The sequence below is a fragment of the Manis pentadactyla genome, chromosome 1 (genome assembly GCF_030020395.1).
Source record: "Manis pentadactyla isolate mManPen7 chromosome 1, mManPen7.hap1, whole genome shotgun sequence".
Lineage (NCBI taxonomy): Eukaryota > Metazoa > Chordata > Mammalia > Pholidota > Manidae > Manis > Manis pentadactyla.
In genome coordinates this window covers 220,696,164-220,721,264 of record NC_080019.1, presented here as the reverse complement: position 1 = coordinate 220,721,264, position 25,101 = coordinate 220,696,164, and the positions used below count along the sequence as shown (strand labels likewise).

The following is a 25,101-nucleotide window of genomic DNA, read 5'->3' as shown; positions in this document are numbered from 1 at the left end:
CCGTTGTCCATAGACAACAATACGCTGGATTAATTTTTGCTTCATCTGGAGAAACCTTTCGACATTCACAGCAGTTGTTTTAGACTCTTCCTGTGGTGTGACATCACTGACTCAGATAAAGGCCTCTGAGGTCAGGCCTCTTATTCAGGATCTACAAAAGAAACAGCTCACATTTATAATGCATTTCAACCAGAACCTGAGTTCTAAGAAATTTGTATGTCGAGTCCACATTTTCACACAAGAACTCACTAACTATGCTTCATTTGGGCATCAGGGAAACATTCTGGCAGCAATTAGCCCATATAAGGAAATAGCAGGGCATGACCCCATAATGCCAACACACAAGAGATGCATGCAACACTTTACGAGACTTCTAAAGCAGAAAAACACGGGAGCCTGGGAAGAATCTCTCTTTTCAGCCATGAGTTTATGGCTTCAAGGGAATAGATGCACTATTTATTCATTCCTAAATGGAAGAAATGAATGTAAAAACTAAGACTATCATAATCTGCTATATAACATAAAAATGCACAAAATGCAGGTTAATCATTGTGACCTACAAGACCTTTAACCTGTAATTAAAATAACAGAGTCGCCTGAAAACTCATCGATATAGTCAATTCCAAAATACCTTTGGCAACTGAAGCCACAGGAGGCAGAAACAGTGAAATTCCAGTATTGCCCAGCTCTTTGTTTCAGTCCTTTAGAGCCTCCCTGCCCCAGGGCCTTTGCACATGTCATTCTTTTTGTTCAGAGTCAGACACATGCCTTTGTCCTTCCCCACCTAGTCAATTCCTGCTCCATCTTCATCTCTCAGGACAACCATCACCTCCTCAGGGAAGCATTCTCATAATTACCAAGTAAAAATCACTAAATTTGAGTCTTTTCTTGATCTTCAGAACTGCACTGTGGAAGTCACCTGAAGCTCTATGTAGGCAAAGATCAAGAGTCTTTGCTCAGCCTTGCATCTCATCTCTAGTCCTTACTAGAGGAACTATCAAAGAGACTGGCATTCAACAAACATTTGTTGAATCAATGATAAAATCTGAAAACCTAAACTTCACTAGGATGTCTAATCCCCTTTCCCTAACAGGTCTGGATTTTCAATCACTGTTTCCACACTGTGGCAAAATTTCTAACTGTAGACACTTTCTCAGGTGTGGATCCAATGCATCGCTACTGCTTTGGCCAAGCACTTCCCAGCCTCCTGCCATCAAACCTCCTAAGAGTTGGGGCTGCGTGAGGGCTGCATAGTTCAGCCATTCATGCCTGATTCAAGCCACACCAAGTGAAGTTTCCTCTTCCTGGAACCTAAAATTGAGACTGAGAGAAGCTCGTCATTCTGGAATGTGCTGCTGAAGGAAGGAGATAGAAATTTGGGGGTTGTGAGGCAGCCTTCGCTCTCTCGTTACATGCAAGGGGAACACAGAAAGCCGGTCTGCACAGTGATGAGACTCACACAGATGCGCACAGAGCAGAAACGACGCAGAAAAGCATCACCCAGGTCCGTGAGCAGCATTCCAACTTCAGCCTTTCCTCGGCCTGCCCCATCCCTTCCTCTGGATTCCACAAGATCACCTCTAACTTTTTAAGAAGTAAATAATAATTTTCATTGTTGTTTGGCCTAGCTGGAATGAGTTTTTAATTGAATCCAAATACAATTATCCCATTACACAGACAAGCAAATTGAACCCCAAGAAAGTATCTTCCTGAGGCTACAGTGAATTGGTAGTAGAGCTGGGCTTCATACCCAAGTCTTCTGATACGAGAGAACTCGGTCTGAACTGTCCAATTGGTAGCTACTAATAAGCTACATGTGGCCATTTAAATTTAATGAGTTAGATTTAAAACTGAATTCATCAGCAGCACTGGCCACATTTCAAGTGCCCCAGAGCTCCATGTGGTAAATGGCGTTGTATTGAACAGCACGGCATTAGAAATCTTTACAATCAGAGAAAGTCCTATTGGCCAGCACTGCATCCCCGACAGGTCAGTCATATCCATTTGTTAAATCAAACGTGAAATGCAAAAGCTCCCTTCGACCAACAGACCAATGTAACAGAACACACCGGAAGGTGAGCAGGTCTTGCTGCCCCCAAGTTTGGGTTCTCAGCCACTACTTCACATTCTGTCAACAGGCAAATCACTGGAGCTCTCCGACCCTCAAGTTCTTCAACTCGAAAACAGGTTTTAAAAAAGCTGCTGGCTTACCGTGAAGTTCAAATGCGGCACAATACAGGGGAGGGCTCTGCAAACTGCTCCTTGACTGACACAAGCCGTTACAATGAGTGACCGCAGCAGTGACTGCCACTTCCACGGCCCGCGTCAATGCCTGGCTCTGCTTTCAGGGTTTCCTATGCAGTCACTCACCTAAATCCTCCCTACATGCTTCGAGGCAGGCCATGCCATTCTCCCCATTCACAGAGGAGGGAATATGGATGCAGAGAAGTAATAGGACTTGCCCAAGGTGAGCTTCCATGCAGCAGGGCTGGGATACAGACCCAGGTTCCAGAGTCTGCCCTCCTAACCACCAGACACCAATACCTAACAGTGGGCCTCCCTTCTCCTTCCCTTTCACACCTACCACCATTTTCCCGGCCAAAATCCATACCATTCTCTGTGTGTATCACACTCTAGTTATGATCTTGTCTTTCGGGCGTTCTCTTCTATGATTTTTCACCTTGTGTGTGTATGCTTTTGTACAACTTTTGTGTAAGAACCTTACCGGACACAAAAACAACTGATGTCAAAACAAAAAGCAGGCTTACGCCTTCTTCCATCGAATGCAAAGTAGAAATCAGCTGAAAGATCCTGCTTGAGAAAACCTGACAAACCATGTTAGTAAAATCACTTTGCAAAGTATTTTTAATCTAATAAGTAATTTCAGACATCATTGGTTCTCCCAATCAATGGCAATTTCTATAACAGATGAAAGAAAGAAAACACACACACACACACACACACACACACAGAGGAGACAAGAATCCTGAGCGATCACACCCCAGCATTACCACCACCTTCATTAGCACTTTCTCTGCCCTGGAACAGCAGGTACAGTGCTGGGCAATGCTTTCCTTCAGCCGACATCTGCAGAGCATGTCTTAGGAGGCAGAGGCAGGAGCAAAGGGTCACCACCCACCCAGCAAACAGCATCTTCTGCACAGGCCTTAAAGCAACTGCCAATCCTGAGACCAGGGATTCTGAATCTGGGTATTTGAACGGAATTCAGGGGCCCATAAATCAGAACGAAGAGGGGGAAAAAAAGGCATCTTTATTTTCACTAACTTCTACTTCAACTTCACTGTTTCCATCAAATATCAGTGTCAGCAAGAGACCACAGCAGGTATTCAGCAGCTCCTGTGACTTGGTCACAAACAGAAACCATGGTATTTTCAAGTCACAGTGCAGTTTGGTGCGGATGCCTCCAAATATGCGTCCGTCACTGCCTCACACAGCTAACAGATCTGCCTGTGCACTGCCAGAGAAGCACATGCTTGAATCACAAACTGCTTTAATGTTTTGATCGCTACATTTTGGTCTAGTTGGCTTCCTTTGTAATTCTATGACTTTTGTCTTATGCATTTTAAGACATTATTCTGAGACAGGATCTACTGGCTTGAGCAAACTTCCAAAGGGACCCACGGCACAGAAGAGGTTAAAAGATCTACACCCTAGGAGCTGGCAAGCTCCTAACCTGCATGTACAGCATCACATCGGCCCTCTCCTCCTCCCCCATAGGTAAGGGAAACCTTTCAGCCATCGATCCTGCTCCACTGACACAGGAAGTTTGAAAGAAAACTCACAAATGATGCAATGACTTCTGTGTAAGGCATAAACCCATCACGAAAGCACCAGAAAACAGTTGCAGAAGATTTGGGGATGGTTAAGAAAAAAAAACACAATTTGCCCTGTAGAGAAAGCACCATCATTTCAAGCACTTTTTGCCACCACTATGTGTAATGCATTCCAACTTGCAAGTGTAGAAATGGCCTCATTATTCTCACAGAGGTCCTTCAGAAAGTCTATTTCAAAGCAAGTACCTCTGAAAGTTAGCCTACAATCTAAGAGCCAGTGCTATAAATACACATGTCCCGGGAAAGTAACAGCAAGCTGGATTCCATGGCTGTGTCTTCAAGAAAGAAACTGAGAGAGCTGGAGGCTGGCAGTTTGCTCAGTGAAAGAATATAAGGAAAGAGAGACGAAGTTTCAAAGACCTTTAGCATAACAGGTGTGAGATGTCCAAGGGTGGAGAGACCCTTGTGATGCTAGAAAAGATAAAATACATAAGCAGGCAAACTAATAAAGAGATTCATAGGGGTCGCCCAATTTATATCTCGAGGGTCTGTGCAAAGGGCAGGCAACAATGAAGTGAAGGGAACAGCATGAATGGGGTCTTGGGTGGCTTCTCCCAAAAGCAGAGCCTGAGACAAGGATCTAAGAGTACATGAATGAGACCGCTGACATGAGCAATGGCAGCTGGATTCTGCCAGGGCCTCCCCAGATGGTCTGAAAGAATGGCTCCCAGAACCATCCACTGAAGAACAGGAAGGGAAAGCACTTCTCCATTGGGCTCCACCAGGGACAGTAATTCCAAGGTGCTTCTGGGCTGTGTTTGCTTGTATGCCACTGAGTCATGGGAGGCCCAGTGACAAAGCCACGAAGACGCATAGCAAAGGCCAAAGAAGGGCAGCTCAGGCTGCAGACCAGCTGGTACCTCGTGCTGTATCCTTAGCTCCCACAGGGTCACTCTGAACTTGCCCAGTCCTTCACAGCTCTGACGGGCTGGGGGATATGACATGGGTACCAGACATATGTGTGACCCAGGAGAAATGTAGAGAGGTAAGATTTTTCTTCTACAGTTTTGCCCTCTGTTCTGAATTCTAACATTCTCCACTCCCAAAGTATTTCTGAGCCCAACATGTGCTAGACACTGCCTCCCGGCATTGGGACACAGCAATGCCCAGGACAGGAGAGGGCTCTGCCATCTGAAAATGAGTATTCCAGATATTGATAAGAAGAGCTGATGACAGGAAAAGGAGAGATGAGAAAAGGAGAGGGGCCAGAGAGGAGAATTTAGAAAGGGTGGTCAGGACGGTTGTTTGGAGTTGGACCTGATGAAAGAGTCAGCATGGGGCATGTGGACGAAGAGCCTTTAAACAGAAGGAACAGCATATTCCAAGGCCCTGAGGTGCAAAGCACCCAGCAAGGGCACTAGTCAGGACCCTGACCCAGGGGGGTGCCGGGAAGCATTCCCCACACCTAGGGGTTCTCATCAGCCAGGGAGGTAAAGTATCCTGTGGACATTGGCTCTCTGATGGTAACAAGTTCTGTATAGTACACAGGATCCTCTGTCCAGGCTGACTTCCAGGCAAACTATTTATTTTCTTTTTCTTTTCTCACCACATTTTCATCCACAGATCACTGAACTTGGGAGTTTCAGTGTTAGCTGGGAAAGGCCCAAACTGCCTGTGTCCCAGGACACTGGGCAATGGAGGGAGAAAAAAAAAAAGTAAACCACAAAGTAATTTCACATCTGAGGAAGAGCAGATAAGAAGCCAGCAAGAATAGGTACATGTAAAGTGAAATAACATTGTGTGGACACAGCAGGCCAGATAAGGATGCAGGATGCAGACATAAGGCCTCTCAAAGGGTCATGTGCCCTCCTTAAACTCGCAAAGCCCACCCTGTGTCCCCCTTCCTTTCTCGCCTCCTGGGCAATGATACATTGATTGACGTAACAGAAAATCAGGTATTGATTTTTCACGTCCCTCCCTGGGCATTAGACTCGAAGATCTTGCCAGTCCACAGCTCTTTAATTTCAGTTATTTGGGGCCACTTAGCCTCGAGAGGTTTGGTATGAAAATAATAATCGCTGCTATTAGAAAGCTTTTATTTAGCACTAACTAGATGCCAAACACTATGTTGAAAACTTGTTATTTACATTGACTCATTCAAGGCTTGAATCAGCCTTCGGAGGTTAGGACCTCCTTGCAGGAAATTCAAACACAGCAAGGTTAATAATTTGGCTGAGGTCATAAAACTGATGATCACAGAAGTGGGGATCTGACCCAGCAAGCGTCTGGCGCCGCAGTCTTTCTCTTAACTACAAGCTCTGGCGTATTGTTAAACCGGGGATAACTGCACAGCTGACTTCCCAGGCAACAGCGTTTCGAAGGTGTCAGAAGCCCAGCTGTATGGAAGACCCTGTATCTTGTACAGAGGTCTTTTGCCATCTCAAAACCAGTTTCCATGGTACATTACATTATGAAAGGGTCTCAATAAAGAGATTTGAGCCAAGAGAAAAAAAGGCAAGGGAGAGAGGGTTCAGAGAAATTGATCTTCCACTAATACCCAAAATAATCAAAGAAATTGATACCCCTTGTCCGAAAAGAAGGTGAACACAAAGATATGCACCGACTGTCATTCTCAATGTAACAGTTTCTATCTAGCTGGCTCCTTTAAAGTCATCCGCTTTGGGGAACGCCTTGATCCTCAAATGAAAAATCATCCAGCCTCTGATACTGGTGTCAGGAAGGCAAAAGGCTGGAATGAGCTGAGGCGAGCAGAAAATGCGCAGAACTACAAAAGGGCTATTTTTGTTATGCTCAGAGCCAGGAGAACAACAAGAAGACAGAACCTCCTGCTTGGAGAGGCTGGTGTGATGCTCATGGGTGACAGCAAGTGGAATTACTCAACCCTCAGTTCATACTTTGTTCTGTCAAGGATGAGATGCTTTCAATAAAGGGTAGAGGGGACACCGGTTAGAGGGAACCGAGGTCCAAAACAGGTGCTTCGGTTGTCAGAGTGCTGGCGCTCACTGACTGAGTCCAAGGCTCCTGGCCTGATGAATTAAACCCTGTGCTACTGATGGCATGAGGTGTGAAACAGCAAAAACATCGTTGGCAAATTCTGAGAAATCCTGGAGAATACAAGATGTACCAGCAAATGAAAAGGAATGCAAACGGAGGCTCTGCCCACCATGGATCATCACGCATCTACCAATCTCACAAAAAATTCTTAGAATGCCATTTCTAACACCTGGAAGCCAGGGAGAAACAATGATTACTTAGAATCAGCATGGGATTCATACCGGGAAACACCCATTCACTCTTTCCTCTTATTGAAGTTGACAATCAAGAGACTATTAGGGTCATAGAATCTGGAATTCAAGATATTCTAAGTTTTCATAAAACCCCAATGCACAAATACAAAGAAATGCAGGCTAGACATATTGAAAATAAGCAGACTGAATACCCCACTAGAAGTTTCCTCTCAAAATACCGATTAATTATGTCTATGTCAGTTTAGAGTATAGTCTCTAGTGGAGCACCCCTGGGCTCTATCCAGAGCCCCATCTCGTTCATCTTCTTACCAATAGTTTGGCCAGCATTTCACTCACATGTGGGGATGCTCTGGAACTAGGAAGGAAAACAAAACTGAAAAAATGCCAGTAAGGGGACCAATCCACTGAAAGTTAACAAAATGAAACTCTCAAGAGGTAAATGCAAAACTACGTTTGGGTGTAAAAAACATGAGTGGACAAATCCAGGATGGAAGAAACACTGCCCTCAGCACACAGGAAAAGGTTGCTCATAAATGTCATAACTGACTGTGGGTTTAAAATGAGGAATACAATAGGGCTGCAAAAAATGTTACGTTACTTTGATCATATGTGTCATTAATAAAAGTTTATTACTTAAAACTAGAGGAGGGATGATTCAGTTATACTCTGAATTAGCTAGACCAGAATGAAAGACATTATATTATTCAGCTCAATTACAGATGAGACAGATAATCCAGGGTTCACTCAGCTCCACTGCCGTATATCAGTGTCCCATAGCACTTCCTGCCATGATGGAATGTTCCAGATCTCCATGCAATAGTCCCTCCCATATGCAGTGACTGAGCTCTTGATATGGGGCTAGTATGGCTGAAGAACTGAAGTTTTAGTTGTATTTAACCCTAATCAATTTAAACTTATGTAGACAAGTAATGACTCTATTGCATCTTACTACACTGATGGACAGTGACTGCAATGGGGTCGGGGCTTGGGGAGCACCTGATAATATGGATGAATGCTGAAACCACAATGTGCCTCATGTGAAATCTTCATAAGATTGTATATCAATAATACTTTAATTTTTAAAAAAAAGTTACATAGCCACTTACAACTCATGGCTACCCAACTGGGCTACACACCCCTAGACAAAGCCATACACCAAATGGTGGGAGTATCTGGGAGGACAGCAACCCTGCTAAGGCACAGGGAGACAAAATGACAGCGGTATTTAACATCAGAAGTGCTGTCTGCTGGAAAAGGGATTAGAAATATTCTTTGGGCCCACTGGGCAGAAGTAGGACTTCAAGGAACTACAGTAAGATAAAAATCAAGGCCATGTAGACATAAGGGTTTAATAATTATGACAATGTCCATGTTGTAGGGCAGGACCCACAGCTGTGGTACTCAGCACCCAGCACCCAGCTCCACCTGGCCCCTGACAGGAACTAATTCTATTGAATAAGTAAATGAGTGAATCAATCAGTGAAATAAGCTATCCAAAGGGATACAGATGCCTCAAAAGACAATGAATTCCCCCAGTGTGAAGGAGTCCCACAGGAGCCACTTGCCAGGGTTCCTGTGGAAAATTCAGACAGCCGTGAAAGGGCTGCTAGACTAGATGCCTTTAAGGTGCTTCCAGATCTGCTAACAGTTCCACGTCTGCCATCGGATGGGGCACTATTTATGGGACAACCTCAGGTATCTTCTGCTGCTTAGCAGATTCCTAGAAACTCGGTGACTTCCAACAGCACGCACTCATTATCTCACAGTTTCTGTGAGCCAGGAGTCTGGGCATACGCCCTCAGCAGGGTGCTCTACTTAGGGTCTCGTGAAGCTGCAATCGAGGTGTCGGCCAGGGCTGGGTTCTCATCTGGAGGCTCAACTGGGAAAAAACTGGGCTTCCCCACATGTGTGGCTGCTGGTACCATTCTGTCCATCACCCTTCTTGGCACAGGGCTTTTTGCTGGCCCTCCGGCAGAGTTGCCCTCAGTGCCTAGAGGTCATCTGCATCTCCTTGGCATGTGGGCTTCCCCAACTTGCTCACTTACATCTCCAAGCCACCAAAGTCAATGTCTCCAGCAAGCCTGCTAGCAAGCAGAGTTTACATAATGTAACATCATCACAGACATGTCATCCCACCAGCTTGGCTGTGTGCCACTGGCTAGAAGCAAGTCATGTCCCGCCCAGACCCAAAGGGGTTGATTTAGAGGTGTCAAAGCCAGGAGAGAGGATCACACAGGGCTGCCCTAGTGTCTATGTGAGTGGCTTGGCAAGTCAGCACACCAGCTCTCCTCTATAAAAAGGCCACCAACAGCACAATGGAGTCATTATGGGTACACGTACTATACAAACTCACTTTAGCAGGGTACCCAGGGTTCAGGTTTGCCTCCACAACAGCATTTCAACCTCACAAAACAAATGTAGCAGGCTAGATTTAGCTAAAGAGGCTTAAGATTAAAAGAGAAGAGAGCCAACCCCGTGAGCCAGAGAAATACTTAAGAATTCTCAGCCCATCACCCAACTGTAGACCTTTGATAGTTGAAAGCAGAATTCAACATTCATTTATTCTACAAATTTGAATGCCTTGACTTCTGCAAGTTGACACTCTCATTGTTCCTGCCTATGGACTAGCTCAGTGGTTATCAAATGTTAGGGCTTAAAAACTCTTCTACAGGGTTGTACGCAAAAATAACTCATGGGAGTTTTTTTTTTGTTATGGGACATACTCTTGTGTTTGAATTTTCTTTCACACACTTAATTCAGCACTGCATCCCCTGTGCAATCCGGACTCTACTGTCCCAACCTCATAGGTTTGTCCTAAAGCAACATCACTGAAAGGGTGACATAACGCTTGGTACTTAATTGCTTGATAAATATCAACTCTTACCTCCTATTAAATTACAATAAAATAATTTAAATTCGTAAAATTAAAAATAAACAATGTAAAAAGAACGTGGCTATGTTTTGCCTGCAGGATTTGCTCATTTTAATTTCACATGCCCAAAAAGAGGGTCAAACTCTGCATCCTTCTCTTCTGCTAATTTTATATTTCAATAACCACAGCCTCAAAACATGTTAAGGGTGCTGGCACATTCTGAGCAGCTTGCTGCTCAAAGATGCTGCTGATGTTTGAGGGGAGAGCAATTATGCTAAGCCAATCGATAAAATGAACTGTAAAGATTAATCCACCATAATCCATTTTTTTTCCTATAGAAGCCTGCATTTGGAGATGTCTTACTGCCTTCCCCATGCACCTATCATCTTCTCAGAAGACAAAGACAAAACAGCAACCATTAAAAGGTGCTATCCAATTAGACACAAATTTTTTTTATTTTTTTTAAAAGATTTACACTCCCTGTGGATTGTGGATTGAGAGGGTAAAGAGAAACGGGGACATTAATGAAGACAGTCTGTGTCAGGCACTGTCCCCAGGCGAGCTCATTTACACTCACATCCATCCGAGGTGATGGGTATGATCCATCTGTTTTACAGCGAGAGGAACAGGAGCTTTGAGACAGGTTAAATGATTTGCCCAAAGCCAGATACACACATACACACCCACTCTTTCTCTCTCCTTGAACTGGAATTAAAAGCTCTACCCTCAGAGGGGGGTCCTCTAAAGAAGAGCAATTCTCCAGCATAGCAAAATCCCCAAAACGAATCGCTTGTTGAATAAATATTGTGAAAGTATATGTGTTGGACACCACCAGCCAATACATGGCTTATAAATAAACCAGAGAGGCACTAAGTAGGGGAGACACAAAAAAGCAAGATCACTTATGATCTTGGGGTAGCAGGCAGGGAACAAGAGGGAAGATGGCTTAATGTACATATGTCCAAAAAGGTTAAACAGAAAAATAAAATGCCATAAAGCTTCCTGGGGAGAATGTATGTACGTCAGGATGCAGGTGGAGCGGCCTTGGCTCAAAGCCCTTATTAGTAGTAATATGTTTCTTACCTGCGCAGAGGCTCTAATGACAAGATCATCAGCTCAAGCGCTGAGAAATCATTCCAGTTCTCTGCCCCTCACCTCTGAGCCATCCCTCCCCTCCCCTAAGCCCCTTGGATCAATGTTTCATCTGCTACGTTCCAGCGAATCGCTGATCCCTCCCCTTCATTCTTTGGGTCTAGGCTCACAGAATGTTTCCTGCACCTTTATTCCATTATTTCTATTCTATTATTTTCCCCGTTGTTTTCCAACTTCCCAAGACATTAAAGGGAAGCCCATGCCTAAAGGGTGTATGAGCCAATTTCCTTTTCTACACCTGCTAGGGTCCCTTTAATCATGAAACATTGCAAATGGTCTGCAAACCAAAATGCCCCTTCTGCGTTGGCCAGTCCCACTGAATCTGGGTCTTTTTATTTGCCTGCAGAACAAGTAGATCAAAAGGAGGGGTGGGGGGTGAGGAGATAGCCATGATTAAAAGATTGTCACAGCTCAAGGACATAACCAAAGTGTTAGATGCCCGACTTAACTACGGGCCACTAATTAAATGCAAAACAGTAGCATAATGTGAAATAGGAGCAACAGTTTATCGGGCTTTTATTTAATTTTTCTGCACAATGAATGAATACCCCTGGCTTCCCCCACCCCAACCCCCGGCACTTTCAAAGTGTCTGGGAGCGAGCAGCCCACCACTAACCGACTCCCACTCATCTCTGTGTGCGGCTGCATCCAGAGAGTAACGGGCTTAGCTGAAAACTGGGAGGGGACCAAGGCATGGTGGGCTCCCATCCAAGTGCTCCCAGATTCACGGCTGAATCCCCAAGAGATCAAACTCAGTTCTTCTTCAGTTAAAGCCTGAAAATGGAGAAGCCCTAAGAATACTCTCTCTGGGCTTCAGAAAACCACTAGAGATTAACAAAGTGGGAGGAAAAGATGCTGGTTCTCTGACAGTTTCCTCTGGGTTGATGCCAAACTGCTTGTGGACCTCACCTGGGGGTTCAAGGTATTTACCCGGTTCTTCATGCAGGATGGCTGCCAGCAAAAGCATGCTCGGGAAGGAACCCTGCCCCCAGGTATCTCCCCAGCCAGGTTATACTCAAACATCCACTTGTAGACTTATTAAAGAATTTTCTGTCCTAGAGGAACACGGGAACTAACTAACTTTCAGCTACTCAGTCATTTAAACAGCCCTAATGACACTCATTTTGGCTAACCACCACTAAAATAAAGAATAACAGCTACAATGGCTGCTTAAGTCTAATGAAAACTTCCTCTGTGCCAAATACTGCGCTGTGTGCTGGGCAGGCCTCTCCCATCCAGTTCTCACCTGGTGTTTTCTGTTGTACAGATGAAGACACTTGTAAAGGCTACACTGTTTGCCCAGGGTTGTGCAGAGATGACTGAAGCCAGGATTTAAATCCAGGTGAGTGACTCCCAAGCCCCATTTTCTAAAGGCCACCCAGTTCTGCCCCTTTCCCACCTGGTGGCTGGGCAGGGCTGCAAAGTAAAGCTGGCCAGCGGAGAACAGAACAGAGGGCACAGGGGGTGCCGCACTGCCGGCCGGGGCCACAAGGAGCCCAGGAAGAGGGGGAAAGGTGTACTGGAAGGGACAGGGGAAGGCTGACAAAGGCACAGCTTGTTTATGTAGCAGAATGGTTGGGGGCACACCTCTGGAGCCAGACCACTTGGGTTCAAATTCCAGTTCAAATTGGGAGCTACTGGTGTTCAACTTAAGAGTGCTGTTCTTTGCTCACTCGATGGCCCCAGGCCCTACCGAATGGTGGCCATTTGGAGAAACCAGTGTTACTAATCTGATTGGTGTCGGAGAGACATTCTCAATTAGAGACAGAGAGAGAGAGAATGAGATTCAAGCTCTGTAACTCACGAGCTGTGTGAGCCTGGCCAGATGCTTCCGGACTCTGTTCCTGTTTGCTCATCTGTAAAATGAAAACAATAATCCTCCTCACCCCAATTAAACAGGCTCCTGTATGTAAGGGTTTGGAATTGTGATTGGCACATGATAAGCACTATGTACGTGTTAACTATGTTTTATTCTTTATTATTGAACAATTCAAGTAGGAAATAGCCCTGGCTCAAACCCTCAGTCCAGAAAAAAGCAAATAATGGGCAACAGAAACAAGAGTGTATGCCTAGCAAAAACACGTATGAGAAGGTTCATAGCAGCCTTATGCCTAGTAGCCAAAACTGCAAAAAAATCCAAACATTCACACCTTAATGGATCAGTATGAAGTGGCCCATGTAACACAAGGAAGTACTATACAGCAGTGAAGAACAACTGCCACACACACACACCCACAAACAAAACATGGACCAGAAAACTCAGATGGGAGAATGCATATGTATGTTTGCACTTGTATGAAGCTGTAGAAGAGAGAGAGCAGCTCTGTAGCAGGGAGAGACTAGTGGCCACCTGAGAGGAAAGGATGTGGCCAGCAGGGGGCACAAGGGACTCATCTGGGTGCTGGAAATTCCCAATTCCAAGGAATGGTTTTTCATAGGTGTGTGTATGTACATGCAAATTCACTAAGCTCTAATGATTAAGATTTGGATACTTTCTAAGTTACCCCTAAAAACTAACAAAAGGTACTGAGTCAGTAGGGCAAATGTGATTTTACACACAGTTAATTTATTTTTCCATTTTACTAAATAAACGTTTTAAAGGTTACTTAAGGAGTGATGTATTTAGCCTGTATTTCAATAATCAGAGTAAACACTGTGTAATATGACCCTGAATAGAAGTCTATTTCAGTGAAAGTATGGAAATAAATAAATAAAAACCTATAAAAGCAATGTACAAATGACTGAAATTTGGAAATTGCTAGACTCTGGAGCAGCACATGCCTTAGCTACGGTGGGGAAGTCAAACTGCCTGTATTCTGGTCCAGGGGTGGGCAAGCTGTGCCCAAGGATGAAATCCAGTGCCCTGCCAGTTTCTGTACCACCTGTAAACTAAGAATAGCTCTTGTATTTTTAAATGGTTAAGGAAGTCAAAAGGATATTTCCTGACATGTGAAAATTATATGAAACTCAAATTTCAGTGTCGATAAGTGGACCGTTATGGATCACAGCCGTGCTCATTCATTTAGATTGTCCCTGGCTCTTTTCCTACTACAGAGGCTGAGTTGAGTAGTCGTAACCAAGAACACAAAGCCTAACATATCTATTCCACGGCCATTTACACAAAGTTTGCAGCTCTCAGCTCCGGTCCTCACCACAGCTGCCACCCCACAGAGTCATATACTCCTTAGTCCTTTCTCAGTGAGAAGCTGTCCTCAAACACCCACCAGGATTAGCTCCTGGCTCCAAATTCTGACTTAATAAAGCACCCAGTATGCGTCTAAGCCCTGAGTTCTGACTGGATGGCAACTAGAGCACTATTAGGGGATGCTTGCCACAAATCACGAACTAACATGAGTGAACATTATGATTTTCTTATCACACTGTAAAACTGTCCGTTTTTGTCTGGAATGCTTACTGGGTCCTCGGATTAATTCTTGCTTAGGACCAACCAATGGTAGAGTCCTCTTCTGTTTTCAAGCCATTAGTGCGTCTTTACAAGATAAGCACTTAAGGTTGTTGTCTTAATGACAACAGAAAATAACTCGGACACTAATGGACTGACAAAAAAGTTTAACTGTCAAACGGTGATGGAAGATGAATGCTCCCACCTCTGAACTTTCAATGGGCTTTCTCCCTCCACATGGAATACCTTTCCTCCAGTCTCCATGGTAGCTAAATTTCTCTTCACAGAATAAAATCTCACTGAATGTAGAAGCCATATTAGAATGAAGCATTGCCTTATATGCAAAATGTGTGTTTGAGAAATACATGGAAAAAGGAAGAAATTTAGAGCAACTTCTATCATCATTCAACAAATATTTTATTGATCAGGCTATGCTGAATTTATTTGCTCATCTTCTTAGATTTTAAGTGACAATTTCTCTTTCTGCAAAAGCAATAACTATTTTTGACAGATGAGTTCAAAACCTACCAGGGTGAATGTGTACTTTCAGAAACAGGGTAAATACTTTGCAAGTGTGAAAAATTCTTTCTTGTGGAATGCTGTTTAAGAAAAGGTGTGAGGTTCCTATTGGCTCTGTCATAATGTTAATCATTTATGATATTCTGTGGTTCAGAGCTCAGCAACTGGTGTCACTTCAGGTAGTAAATACACATTTCCTGTCAAAACACATCAAATGGATAAGACTTCAATTTATTTGAGGACGAGTGGTAACTGACTTCAATATTGGCAATTTGGGGAATTCTCTGGTGGCTTTTAATAGCCTTGGCTTTTCTCTTCACTTCTTGCCCCCAAACCACAGAGTTATCTCCAATGGACCCTCCCCAGAAATAATTCTCACTCTCTCTGTGTGTAGCATTCCTCCCTCCAATTCCAAATCAGTCGTGCAGTTTGCCTTTCTGTCACCCAGGTTTCCCAGAACTAAAGCTACACCTACATATAACTCAAAAGAGCATTCTGGATTTGCAAACTATGAATCCTTCTACCATATTATGAACTCATTAAGGGTTGGGTTCTACCTTCTTTTTCACTGCATTCTGCCTGTATCCTTTCATCTCACCGCATCTAACAATGACACTGACAATAAAGGCTTCAACACAAAAAAGGCTTGCTCTTCTACAAAAATGAAGTGCAGTGACAGGCAGGCCAAAGCATAGTCATCAATACCTCAGGCTGCATCTATCTTTCTGCTCTTCTTCCCACCTGCTTTTCATCCTCAAGGTCACCTCTCAGACCAACATGGCTGCTGGAGCACCAACTATTGCACCACATTTCAGGAGTTAAGAGATCCAGAAAGGGCTCTACTCTCAATTTTAAGAGGATCCCCTAGAAACACCACCTGATACTTCTGAATATATCTCACATGGCTACTATAAGGTCAAGGAGGCTGGAAAACAGTCCTGATTCTGCACAGCATATGCCTGGCTAGAAATCAGAGTTCCATTACAAAGGAAGGGGAAGGATGGCTATTATGTGAGCAAGCAGCATTGCCTCCACTACCCTGTATTGTATAGAGGGTCCACCAATGATTAAATAAATGAAAGAAATACAGATTCTCCAACATGGTGCCTTTCATCAGCTCAGGGAACCTCCCAGAAGACTCTACTCCAGCATCCTGGAAGGCACCCTTCACCACTAGATGTGAAAGCTCTTCTCAGACTGGTCAGTATTGCATCCTTCCTCATGTCAACATAGTAACAGATTTCAGATGTACATTGTACCTTAACAGCACTTCTTAGGAGACTAAGGTGTTCTATGGTTTGAATTTTCAAGTTTTGTCTTCTGAAATTTAATTATAAAACCAAGGATGATTCTATCTCATCCAAACCCAAGTCACAGCCTTCCACCCTTGTGTGTCAATGTGGAAAAGACAAAGCTCAGAAGAACAATGGCCTTTACTGGGCATCCAATGAGGAGGCACAAGCCCAAATTCTGAACTCAACGCCTCTTAGTTTTAACACCAATGCCCAGACTTAGGGAAGATCACTACAAGTTGGCAGAAGGCAACGTGGCTTCTGGCAGAACTTTCAGGAGTAACAACAGAGAGCATTTACACACTGGGCTGCAGTTTTCAAAGCATTTCTACATAGTCAGCAACTGGAAACTCCCACCAGTGCTTTTTAGGAGGCCAGAGGGCTGTCGCTTTGAGTAAGTGAGGCATGTACGAACTTGAGGAAGCTTAGAAGATGAGAGGGAGCCGGCCAGAAAAAGGAATAAAACTAAGGATGCATGTTCCAAGGAAACGAATATCAAATACAGAGCCACTGAAGAAAGAATGAGTTTCGTGCCTTCTAGGAAGCAAGGGGTGGCCAGGAGTTTTCAAGAGAGTAAGCAAGATGGCATAGAAAGAAAATCAAGCCACTGGCAACCACCATCTCTCCACCCTGCTTCTAATACAACTGCTACATTTCCCACAACCAAATGCATTTCCAACACAGGAATCTTATCTACCTTCCGCCTGTATCATCCTCATTCAATCTACTTCTAAAACTATCTTTCAAGAAAAGAGAGAGTATTTTTTAATAGCAAAGTATGCCTAATTTTAAACCATATGCAAAATTTCAGAATCATAAAGCTCCACTGACTTGAAAAGCAAATTTTCCACAGAATTCCTGTCCCCAGTGATTTCAAAATAGACCTCAGTTTGTGAAGTTTAAAAAATAAGCTGTACAAACAAATACACAGGGTCCTATTTTTATACAGCTAGAGTAAACCTTCAAAATATCCCTCTGCAAAAAACAGAATTCCAACCCCCTGCCATAGTATTTCAACCGAGCAGGCCCTGAACTTCACTGGCTCCTCTGGCCTATAACTTGGAAGGTCCACTGCTTCTAACAGCTGGAGAAAAAGAGAAAACAAAACAATTTTTTTAAGTACCTGGGCATCTATCAACCAGTGTTTTCAAGGGCAAGAAAACTGCAGCGTCCAAGGAGCAGGCTGAGTGCTTAAGGTTAATGGGTGCATTTACATAGCCATCAATTCACTTTACAAGAAACTGCTCTGTAGAGCCCAGCAGCTCCCATCAGGCGGCCCAGCCAGGGCAGGAGCAGACAGGAGTCTGTAAACTACGGGAGGAAAATGCCTGATAAATCTTAACGACACTGCCTTGCTTTCATTAGCTTATTTCTCTCTCAATTTTCAGTGAGAGTCTTGGGCTTCTGACTGAACGAAAGAGACTACCCTTCCACCTCTTGATGAGTCACTTTCTAAACATCTGGGGACTGGAGGAAAATAAAATAGTAGCTGTACTTCCTGTGGCAGTGTGTACCTTCCACCTGCACTGCCTGGAATGGTGACCACTGCACACACGTGGCTATTTACATGTAGAGCTAAATTAATTAAGATGAAACAAAATTTTAAACTCAGCCCCTTGGTCACAATATAGCACAGTTTTAAGTGCTCAAAAGTTGCAAGCAGCTTAGTGGCAACAGTAGGGGACAGCACGATTTTAGAACAGGTCCCTCACTGCAGAAAGTTCTACTGGAACTTGTAAGATTATTTATAATGTCCGGGGCCTGACCTGTTCTGAAGTGCCTATTTCTTAATTCCAAGAACATGTAATGATGTGTCAAATGGAAGAGGTTTTCTGCAGTCCTCACATTCTCCGGATGCATTCTGAAGCAGCTTGGCGCTCTCACACACACCCTCGGAGCTGGCAATGCCACTTGCACTCCAGAAAAACACTAGCAAAGGGCTACCAAGAAGCATGTAATTATGAGGGGGCATTAAATAGGATACACTGCATCTCAGGTATGAACTTGTTCAAGAATATTCTCGTGATACTCTCTGCAGTAGAAATAAAAAAAGGAAAGATCTAAATGCACACGTGTAGGGAAGAGCAAAATGAAATACAGTACATTCCTAACAGAACACGAACGGGCGACGACAGAAATGGTCACAAGCTATGTATGTATCAGCGTGGACAGAGGAGCGAAGACAAGAAGACAATGGTAAGTGACCGATGCAAATTCCGAACCGGAGTAGAGTATGTTACTGGTTGAGTGAAAAAACTCATGCACAATACTATATATTTAATAAACATGCATAACTCAAATCACAAAGAGAAAAGTTTAATATATTTTGATGTTTCTACATTATAATTTTTAAGTAAAGTTAAATGCCAGAGATGCTTCCTATCCCGTTGACCGGCTGAGTGTTGACTTTGAACTTCAAACGGTTAGGAAGTCTCCCAGGATATCCTCAGGCCATTCTTCCCCTCAAGTTTGGCTGTCTTTGAGACATAATGTATATTAAATATTTTAAGTATGTGCAGAAGGATAGTAGCCAAACTCTTAACAGTATTTGGGGAGAGAGGGATAGAAATGGACTAGAGGCATCCTTAAAGGTGATCTTTACTTTTCATCTTAAGTCTGTCTTTACTTTTTAACAACTTGTAGGTCACCAGCGAGGTTTCCACAAAGGCTCTGTGCTCTCGTATTATGACTGGCGGCATCATTGTCCATAATGATACAATTTCAGCTGCTGTAACAATACTGATCAGCCATTCCCCCCGCCCTGCCACAGAGAACAGCATCCGCAGGCACCGGGCTCAACAGTAAACCAAATGCCATTATTTTTTAAAGTGGATATTTGCTCTTAAAAAAGAAACGACTAGGGCCATTTTGTTGTTTGGATGCTTCTGCTGTTTAGTCTTCCACGTAAGCTATCGTCTCTCATGCCCTCATTGGCCACTCAGCGAGGAAGCCTCATCTTCTCCCTGTCTGGAGTTGAGGGCCGGAGGGGGCCCAGGGGCAGAACGGCACGCAGCCAGGGCAGACTGCTGCAGCATACGGACAGGGGGGCAGGGATGACCGACATGAGGACCTCCCAAAAGGACAACAGTGACTGATGGCTCCCGAAGAAATACTCGTGGGAACCTAGTCATATGCAACACACCATGGTCTTTGGGAAAACACCACACTTCTGCAAGCCAGCCATGTAATTAAAACACAGCTCTGGAGACGGAGAAGGTGAAATGACTCGGACCCAGCCCATCCACTCTCCTTGGTGGTTGCCAATGCTAACCTTCCAGCCAATACCCACACATTCCTCTAAGGCGGACTATCTCTAAGAAAGCCCAGAAAATCCCAAATTTTAAAAAGAAGGATTAAAAAAAAAATCAAGTTCTTTTCACTTGATTTTCATTCAGATGAGACTTGGTTTGCAAACTTCAAAATGGTTTTTAATAGGGCAAGGCACAGTGCAACCCACTGAAAGCTTTTCATTTAAGCAAACAGAAAGGACAATTTATTCCTCCAAGTGGCAAGAGAACTCAAGCCAGGCATCTGTGCAAAAACTTCCCATGCCCCTCAGGCCCTGTAACTCTATCTACAACTTCATCTTCTGGTCCTCGGTCTTCAATTATTCCCAGAACGAATGAAATCTTAAATCCACATCAGCTTTTAACATCTGCTGCGTCTTTACAGGAACAAAGAAGAAATTCCTGTATGTCACCTGCCAGTAGGATTACAATTTAAGTCAGACTCCAAAGTATATGGAAATAGAAGGCACATTTTTTTTTCCTAGTCAATACAGACATCAGACAAATGTCAGAAGTAGGCCATAGGCTAGCTATGTGCTGCATGCAGCTGAACGGCCTCCATGTCCACTGAAGCAAACCATACGATTCTTATTTTTATAAGTCCTCCCCTACTAAAAAAAGAGAGAAAAAAAAATGCATCTTAGGCTCTCAAAGAAACTTAGGGACATTATCAAAAATCAGTTTCTCGGACAAAACACTGATCCAATCAAGGTAGAATCTGTAGTTTTGGCTCAGTAACCTAAATCCATCTTCAGAATCCTACAACTTAGACAAGCTGATCAGTGGATCACAAAACGAGAGGCTCATAACCTAATCAGAATGACCTTGTTTTACAAAAGTTTCCAGATTAAAAATTTTTACCTCTGGAAGATGAACTGTGGAAAGGAGTGTTAAGCAAAGTGTGGTCCAAGGCTTGGCAGGGTCAGGGCCCTATGGAACTCGTTAGACATTCAAATTCTCAGCCTCCAACCCAGATTTACGGAACCAGTAGCTCCAGGATGAGTGAAGCCTGGGAATCCGTGTATTAGCAAACCCCTCTTGGAGATTCTTATCTACTGGTCTAAGGATACTATTAAGGGCTACAGTAACACTGGAATCGGGGGACATGCACACCAAACAAGACTGATACTATGTAATCAATTTTTAAAACCCAGAATTTGCAGAGGATCAAAAAAAAATTCGAACAGCATAAACCCTATATTCATCTCCCCTCACTGCTCATGTCTAAGTAAATGAGAAATGGATATAGTCAACTGCTTCTAAGCCCGTGTCTATTTATGCTATAGTTCAGAATTATTTGCACATCAAACCAGAAACCAAGTTTACACTTGGGATCCTGAGTCTATTGTAAATGTGAAGAGAGTAAATTCAGAATCAAAATGTCTTGAAGAGACAGTTTTCTAGGAATCTTGCCAGTCCTTTTTCTCAGGGTGACCTTAACTTTCAGATTTCAGGCGTATTTTCCTTTTCTGATTAATACTTCTGTAAATGATTAGTACGCTTCGTTCAAATATATATCAGGACAAGCTGATTTTTCTCATGCTATCAAGAACACTAGAGGTTGTTGCTCCAGGGTACAGGGTAACGCAACCCTCTGGGCCAGAATCAAAGGTACAGCTTCCTGGTACCAATGAAGAACACTGCCATTTTCCTCTTAAATAACACAGTAACCTTGCAAATGAACTACACATACTGACTTAGGATTCCAGGAGGACCGAACGCCTAGATACAGGCTTATTTCTGGGCCTTTAGAATCAAATTAGAATACCCCATCAGACACCTCTTTGTGCAGACGTTAATTTCAAGTGTATTTAAATGTCTGCACATCTTTCTCTGGCTCATCACATGGAACAGAGCCACTTCAGCTGTGTAATCACAATAATGAATAAACATGGGGTGCTTATACAGGACCCGGGAACCACAAAACTGATCAATTGTTAATTCCATAAAGTGACGAAACGTGCCTTCTTTTGCAATAACTCCCTTAAGCTGTGTTTTGGGGGAGGAAGACGCCCTTGTCCTCAGCCCACTATGTCTGCAAACAATTATCACTCAGATCCTACCTAAGGCTTATCCTGTCTCAATTATTTCCCTGTACTCTTCCAACCCACCACTACACCCCACCTCCAAGAAACAGCAAAAATTGGCATGGCATTTTAAAAACCATGGGCTGCGTCATTATTAATTGCCAGAGTATCTGAGGACCCATTAATACTAACAGCCAAGATGACTGCAATGTATATTTATTGGCCTCTTACTATTTGGTAAATACCCATTTCACAATGAGTATTTGACCAACAGGAAGTCTACGTGTCAATCAAATCCTTCCACGTGGCAGGATGAGGACTTCTGGGGTTTCTCCTTGGAAGAAACATGTTTATTATCTATCTCCTATCCCCCACCATACTTAGGCCATATGCATCAGGAGCTCAGCAACCCTTCTTCAACTGAAAGAATGAATGATTTAGTATAGAGCTGTGGCTCTACCACTCAGCCTGGTTCTCACTGCAACTCTGCCACAAGCTACATGCATGGCTTCATCCCAGCCTGCCTCACTTTCCTCATGCACAGAAGGGAAACGATGAGTCTATCTACCTTGCAGGGCTAAAGGGATGATTAAACAAGACAGTGCCTAAAAATGCTTAAAAATGCTTAGTGCAGCAAAATGATAACAGCCCCTATGGAAAATGATATGGCAGTTCCTCAAAAAATGGAAAGGAGCTACACTGTATGGTCCAGCAACTCCACTTCTGAGTATACACCCAGAAGAACTGAAAGCAGAGACTCAAACAGGTATCTGTGGACCCATGGACGCAACACATGCATAATTCACAATGGCCAAAAGACAGAAGCAACCTAAGTGTCCATCAACAGCTAAGTGGGTCAACCCAACGTGCTATATCACAAACAGTGACATTATCCAGCCTTAAAAAGGAGTGAAATTCTGACGCGCACCATGACACGGATGAGCCGTGATAATATGCTACGTGAAAGAAGCATCTCAAAAGGACAACTACTGTATGATTCCATTTATATAAGGAGCCTAGCAGTGAAATTCCCAGAGACAGAAAGTAGAATGGTAACTGCTAGGGGCTGGAGGGAGGGAGAATGAGGATTAGTTGTTTAATGAAGACAGTGGTTCAGTTTGGCAAGATGAAAAGAATTCTGTGGTATGAATGTACTTAATGTCACTGAACTACACACTTAAAAACGGTTAAGTAGGTAAACTTTGTTATCTGTATTTTACCTCAGGTTTAAAAAAACTGCCTAGCATGACAGCCAGCAACATCCTTGTTCAACAAATAATAGGTATTGCTGCTATTGTAATTTTCTTAAAAGTCAACAGAGCAAATATTTAACAAACATTCCCTAATGAAAAAATGCAAATACCCACAGAAAACTCTGGTGGAAGAGACATTGGCTAGTTGGTATCCAGTTCCATTAAGTGTCTCCTTGCCCAGCCCTGCCCCTACCGCACTATGTGGCTTTACTGGGGATGTTTCAACATTAACCCGGTTTATTTCCAAGTCTCCTCAGCTGCATATGAGCCTGTAGGTTTTGAGGTGGGTGGAAATTCAGCACACAAGAATGAGATCGGTACCATGGGACAGAATCGCATCCATCCCCCAGCTTGCTTAATGGAACTGCCTGCTCCCGAGCGGACCCAACAGTCTGCGAGGAGCAGGACAGAACTAGAAGATGGGATTTCATCCTGGGAGCACTGGGCCCTTGGTAACCAATTTTATGGCTCTTTTGATTTGTGTCCGTGAATGTCTGTGTGTGAGTGTGAGTGTGTGCATGTGTGTGTTCTGAAGAAATTAATCCAAAAATATAGATGAAGAAAGCTGTGTATCTCCAATGTGAGGCCGGGTTGCATAATCAGTTCTGAAAGCACAGAAAAGGTAACAGATGTTTACATTACAATCTGGCTGTTTCTGGAAGAGCTGCCAAATGATTTAAATAGTAACAGAGATTGCAGGCCCTGGTAGATGCAGAGAATTTGCCCCAGTAATATTTTCTCTGGATGGCCTTAATTAAACACCCCACTGTAAAAAAAAATTTTTGGCTTTCAAACTACTTAATTCTAAAGCTGGACACCAATTTTTTAAAAAGCAGAAATGAAGATCTTATTCTAATACTGACAAAGAGGAGTGCATTAAAAAGAAACTCAAAATTACTTTCAACTTATGGTTGTTTTATGACTAATATTAAGAAGAATTCTTAAATAGAATAACATACAGCCATGAAGAGGATGGACATATAGCAATTTTCACAGATTTTTCATCCTTCCCAGAAGGCTCCAGAGCATATCTGAGTCTTTTATAAATGCACATATACTGGTCACCACTGCAGAGGGGGTCCCCAGAAACAGACATTTCACCTGATTTCATGGCTGGCAGCTGACCACAGGAATGCCAGCCTCCTTCCCAGTCACCAGCCCTCCAAAGGCCCTTTACCATGTAAACCAAGCAGGATGCAGATTATATGGTGTATGATCCCATTTATCTACAATGATATGGTCTAAACATCCACATGTGGATAAAAGCAGGAGGAGGGTTTGGAAATTCATTTACCAGATTATGAAAAGGAATTGTCTCAACAGCAGAACTGGGCTTTTTCACTTTCCTTTTTAGCCTCTTCCATGGTGTTTGAATTTCCTACCCCAAACATGTATTACCTTTATAAATTTGAAAAGAAGAGAACAGAAACCTGCAGAACAGAAGCCTAGGGTGATCCACTGAGGCCTGGCTCATTCATTTAGAGACCTAGGTTCCCCACCAGGAATAAGTAGCTGGGACACTGGACAAGCCATCTCACTACTCTGGGCCCCAAAAGCTGCACGAGAAAAGGATTTCGCAACCTCAGCACCACTGACATTTTGGGGGAAGAACTCTTTACCATGGGGCTCTCCTGGGTATCGCAGGATGCTTAGCCCCGCCCCGGCCTCTACCCACTAGAAACCTACCTGATCCCAGCCCAAGCTATGGCAACTAGAAACACCCCCAAATGTCCCCCCCGCCCCGGGAGCAAAATTGCCCCCAGCTGAGAACCACGGCCCTAAATGGCCTTCAAGTCTCTTCTTGCTGGAAACCCCCTTTATTTTAGAAGTTGCATCTGACTTCTGTGGTTTCAGGCCCAATGATTCACCAGGAAGTACTGTACTGATGGTTTACTGAAGTCTCATCAATATTGCCAGATTCATTTAGCAAACAATGATATGAACATAAAAAAGAAATAAAACCGTGACTTTTAAAGAAAACTTTAGCACAGATAGTGAAACTAAAACAATCCAAGCAGACAGAAGGGTCATTAAAAGACTAATAATAATAGTAACTCTAGCGTGTGACTGTTATGCATTTAGTTAAGATAACACTGCAGAAATGTTCAGTTGCTTTCCAGTCTGGAAAGAACTTACAGCACTAACAAAGCCAACACAGATCATTTTCTCTGTAATGCCATATTTTTATTTTTAAAAAAAAAGAGCCTAGTGTTCTCTCTTTTTAAGAAATAAA

General features: G+C 43.4%; 1 protein-coding gene across 6 annotated transcripts in view; it reads right to left on the bottom strand.

The window, feature by feature from the left end:
• The window catches only part of TAFA4 (TAFA chemokine like family member 4), a 337,579-nt gene that overhangs the window by 276,250 nt on the left and 36,228 nt on the right, over window positions 1–25,101 (bottom strand). Inside the window, exon 1 of one of the 6 annotated variants that reach the window (XM_057507568.1) lies at window positions 3,286–3,416. The exons of the other annotated variants lie outside the window; for them this stretch is intronic. The gene's annotated coding sequence lies outside the window, so the exon portion shown is untranslated. Of the gene's footprint in view, window positions 1–3,285; window positions 3,417–25,101 lie in introns of those variants that run through there. 6 annotated transcript variants of the gene reach the window in all.